The 5,316-nt window shown below is 34.8% G+C and overlaps 1 pseudogene; it reads left to right on the top strand.

Annotated features, from left to right (window-relative positions):
- Window positions 1-5,030: 5,030 nt before the first annotated feature.
- LOC104983265 overlaps window positions 5,031-5,316 on the top strand; it is a 1,025-nt pseudogene continuing 739 nt past the window's right edge.

Below are 5,316 nucleotides of genomic sequence, written 5' to 3'. Positions count from 1 at the left end.
TTTTTCTAATTTTATTTTATTTTTAAACTTTACATAATTGTATTAGTTTTGCCAAATATCAAAATGAATCTGCCACAGGTATACACGTGTTCCCCATCCTGAACCCTCCTCCCTCCTCCCTCCCCATACCATCCCTCTGGGTCCTCCCAGTGCACCAGCCCCAAGCATCCAGTATCGTGCATCGAACCTGGACTGTTTTTAATAAGTTATTTTATTTGTTTTTCAGTAAATTTTGGACTTCTGTCTCTCAATTGATGATAGTACATGAATATCAGGAAGAATTTGGCTCCATGAATTACAATTACACTCTTTCTGGATAAATGTTTTAAAAATGTAGATGAGGTTGAGTATCCCTCATTATTATTCCAAGTTTTGACTTCAGGGAAAACATAAAAAAATAAAAATTCAGTGTCAGAATAGCATAATCTTGTATGAACATTTTATAAATTTTAATCAATACATTTTCCAAAGTAATGCAATTTTAGTGCCTAAAATACAGTAAACTTACAATTTTTCTTTAGCCTCAATTAACTTTGCCAATGTGAGCTTCATTATCCCTACTAATTAGGTTTGTCATTTAAGCAGATTATTGAATGAATTGTATCTGTAAGATATTACCTCAAAATAGCCACAAATATGAGAAAGTTACAGAAACTCTTAGCTATTGATTATTGAAAAGATCAGCATAACATCAATCATTTATTTAAATATACAACTGGCCACAAAAAAATGTAGTCATATATGGTATCTGGTAATATTCATTCTTGAACCTTTCTTTAAGAATTGTTACAGCATATATGTTAGTTAAATATTTCCAAAAAGGGGGTTATTTCACAGTTTTGCTAAATGTATATATTCATATTGATAAATTATATGGCACAGAAGATTTAAGCTGAGTAAAGAGAAAAGTTTTTGAGTTCTCAGAAAATATAATTACATTATGTTCTTAGTCGTATTGTTTTCATGTAACTACTTGGTAGGCCACAATATGCAGAGGAGAGTATATGTAATAGTCTAATGAGATGAACAGATTATTCATATGGTCATTGTAGAGTAAATTAAAAATAGTGCTTTACATGATTTAATATTTCCTGAAATTCTAGAAAGAGTGTTTTCTGGTGAAATCATAAAACACAGGTCTCTCTTGAGTGCTCTTGCTCTGCCTCTTCTGTCTTTAATTTTTTAACAAACATTGTCCAAAAACGTGGAATTAAAAAAACATTTCAAAGAAGAATTATGACATCAGTTCATGGTTATAGAGTGGAAGGACTAGCCTGAAGGAAGGGAAGTGTATGAGAGAAGGATGGGAATGTGGAAAAAAATGTATCTAATATCCTTGGCAAGAGCTAGCAATAAAAGTATGAGAAATGAAAAACAACTCTAGAGATACTGTGTGAAAATAATTAGATTTGTTAGTAATTTATAATAATTACTCAACAATAGTGTATGGCTTCCCCAATGGCCCAGTAGATAAAGAATCTGCCTGCAGTGCAGGAGACACAGGAGACACAGATTCAATCCCTGGGTCAGGAAGATTGCCTGGAGGAGGAAATGGCAATCCAATCCGGTATTTCTTGCCTGAAAAATCTCATGGACAGAGTTTAGCAGGCTACAGTCCAAAGGAACACAAAGAGTTGGATGCGACTGAGATGAACAATAAAGAATAATGATCAACAATGTATATATGCCAGTCCCAATCACACACCACCCCCATCCCCCCACTTCCTCTGGCAAGCAGTAGTTTATTGGATAGGTTAATTTTCACCCTAAATGAACCACAAGCCTGATTCAACATGAGATATATAAGACATTAGAAATCTTAAGGGAGAGAAAGGAATATGAAGCTTGTTATTCTAAATTTCATGGGAATAGCAGGAAAAGTGTGAATAAGTCCTAAGGAAGGTTAAGTCTGAAATGAGGTCTTAAAGACTTGGGTATATTCTTCATTGCTTTATCAAAAACATCCCAAGAATGGTTGACACTTCACATTCTGAAATGGTTTAAGGATCAGAGTTATGTACAGCAGTTAATTAGAGAAGAGTGTTGTTAATTGAGAACAATGACTTTTACACTTGCATTAATGAATATTTATCAAATATTGATTTGCCATGAATTTGTCTACAGACAATGTAAAGCCTGCTATTTTTGTAAGTTTCAAGATATTGTTTTCCTCTGATCTTTGAGGATTAGCAAAAGGATATACTCATTTTCTCCTAAACATCACATGATTTCCCAGTAGAATTGGCCACCATTCATCTCAGTTGGAATTTTCCCTAAATTGAGAGTAGCTATAGTTTTCTTATACAGTAAAGTGAATGAAAAGGCTCAGGCTTGTAGAAGAAGAAAAAAAAAAAAACACACAGAATTTTCACAATATTATGATGCATTACATACTAAAAAAAAAAAAAAAGGCTTCCCTGGTGGCTCAAATGGTAAAGAATCTGCTGGCAATGGAGGAGACCCAGCTAGATCCCTTGGTCAGGAAGATCCCCTGGAGAAGGGAATGGCTACTCACTCCAGTATTCTTGCCTGGAGAATCTCATGAATAGAGGAGCCTGATGGTATATAGTCCATAGGTTTGCAAAGAGCTGGACAGAACTGAGCAACTAAGCATGCACATACAATAAATCAATAAACCTATATCTTGAAATTAAATATTCTATTGCAGAAAGTTCTCTCCTGATATCGAAATGTAAATTTTACCATTCAAAGAGAATTCACAGAATGAGTGATCTTGAAAATAACTGGGTCACTTTACTGACCTTTTAAAATAAATGCATTGTTATTTTTGTTACTGTTAAACAGCAAGACAAAGTAAAAGTCTTTCATTGCTACTTAAGAATTATACCAATATACTGACAAAATAGAGATTTTACTAAGTGAATATCAATGTAGAAAAAAGGAAAATATAAAAATACAACATAGGATAGAAAGCAGAATATACATGAAACTGGAGCCGATTATACAGAGTGAAGTAAGCCAGAAAGAAAAACACCAATATAGTATACTAACGCATATATATGGAATTTAGAAAGATGGTAACAATAACCCTGTATGGGAGACAGCAAAAGAGACACAGATGTATAGAACAGTCTTTTGGACTCTGTTGGAGGGTGGGGATGATTTGGGAGAATGGCATTGAAACATGTATAATATCATATAAGAAACAAATCACCAGTCCTGGTTCAATACAGGATACGGGAAGCTTGGGGCTGGTGCACTGGGATGACCCAGAGGGATGGTATGGGGAGGGAGGTGGGAGGGGGGTTCAGGATTGGGAACACATGTACAGCTGTGGTGGATGCATGTTGATGTATGGCAAAACAAGTACAATATTGTAAAGTAATTAGCCTCTAATTAAAATAAATGAATTTAATTTAAAAAAGAAAAAAAAAGTATATACACACATATAGAGAGAGTAATATTTAGATGGCAGAGATTTTGAAGAAAAAAAAATATTCTCTGAAAGATAATGTTTGTTTGATTTTAGATATTCATACAACTTAGTTTCCTTAGCCAATGACACAGATGCAGTCTATGAAAAATCCACTCTGCCTCCTCTGTACTCTGGAGTCTGTACACAAGTTCCCCAACTTTTTGTACCAGGGATCAGTTTAGCAGATGACAACTTTTCCAAGGACCTGGGTGGAGGCTAGTTACAGGATGGTTCAAACTCATTTTGCATATTGTGCACTTTATTTCTATTATTATTACATCTTTGTCACATCAAATCATCAGGCATTAGATTTCAGAGTTCATAAACCCTGGCTCCAATACTTGAGATGGTCACAATAGTGAATCCATTAGGTGTGATCCAGATAAGGAGTCAGAAGTTAAGAAGGTGGGTGTGAGTCAGAGTGAGAACTTAGAAGTCTTTCATATTGTTGGAGATTTAATTCCAAGGACTTTCATTTGGGAGATGGACCCATTTGAGTGACCTTTTCCCTGACATATTTGGATTTTCTAAATTAACTAGCAAAATAATAATATAAGAAATCAGGTAATAGATTAGGAAATAATGCAATCTAACTGAATTTGAAGAAAAGATGAGGAGTTTCCCATTGGGAAAGAAATATTTTAGGAAAGGATTTAAAAGATCAATAGATAGCATTTCTATTCCAGTATTTCATATACATAGAAAAGCCTAGGTTAGAATTCCTGCTCTTCACATTTAAAGTATGTGATTTGAATAAAAATTTTAAGCATATTTTTAACCTCATTTCAATCAGTGAAATAGTTATTTTAAAAGAAATATTCTGTGTCTCTTTTGCTGTCTCACATACAAGGTTGTCATTATCATCTTTATAAATACCATATATATACATTAGTATACTGTATTGGTGTTTTTCTTTCTGGCTTACTTCATTCTGTATAATAGGCTCCAGTTTCATCCACCTCATTAGAACTGATTCAAATGTACTCTTTTTAATGGCTGAGTAACACTCCATTGTGTATATGTACCACAGCTTTCTTATCCATTTATCTGCTGATGGACATCTAGGTTGCTTCCATGTCCTGAATATTATAAAGAGTGCTGTGATGAACATTGGGGTACACTTGTCTCTTTCAATTCTGGTTTCCTTAGTGTGTATGCCCAGCAGTGGGATTGCTGGGTCATATGGCCAGCCTAGGTTCGATGCAGGATACAGGAAGCTTGGGGCTGGTGCACTGGGTGACCCAGAGGAATGGTATGGGGAGGGAGGTGGGAGGGGGGTTCAGGATGGGGAATACGTGTACACCCATGGCAGATGCATGTTGATGTATGGCAAAACCAATACAATATTGTAGAGTAAAATAAAAATAAAAATAAAATAAGAAAAAAATGAAAAAAGAATAAAAGAAATATTCTATGAAAAACACACACTGGCATATGTTAAAAAAAAATCTTTAAAGATAAGTTGTTTCAAAGATCTCCCAAGTTAAATTAGTATGGCATAGCCCTTTCAGAAATAAATTCCAGTGCTATCTGTGAATAGTTTGCTTTTCTTTTAGTCTCTTTGCATTTTACCCTGAAGGATACTCAAAGGAAGATGAAAAGGAGAAACTACATAGAAATAAGAGAGTTTATCCTTCTGGGACTGTCAGATACCCACAATTTCACATTGTGAGCTGTGTCTTTCTACTCACCACCTACATGCTCAGTATCACTGGAAACCTGACCATTAATCACCCTAACCCTGATGGATGCTCATCTACAGACCCTGATGTATTTCTTCCTCAGAAATTTCTCCATATTAGAGGTGTCATCCACAACTGTCACTGTACCCAAATTCCTTATCACCATTACTACAGGAGAGAAAACCTTTTCTTTTACTG

The sequence above is a fragment of the Bison bison genome, unplaced genomic scaffold (genome assembly GCF_000754665.1).
Source record: "Bison bison bison isolate TAMUID 2011002044 unplaced genomic scaffold, Bison_UMD1.0 scf7180017862134, whole genome shotgun sequence".
NCBI classification, from domain to species: domain Eukaryota; kingdom Metazoa; phylum Chordata; class Mammalia; order Artiodactyla; family Bovidae; genus Bison; species Bison bison.
Note: the sequence above shows the minus strand (reverse complement) of the source record. Positions and strands in the feature narration are given on the sequence as shown.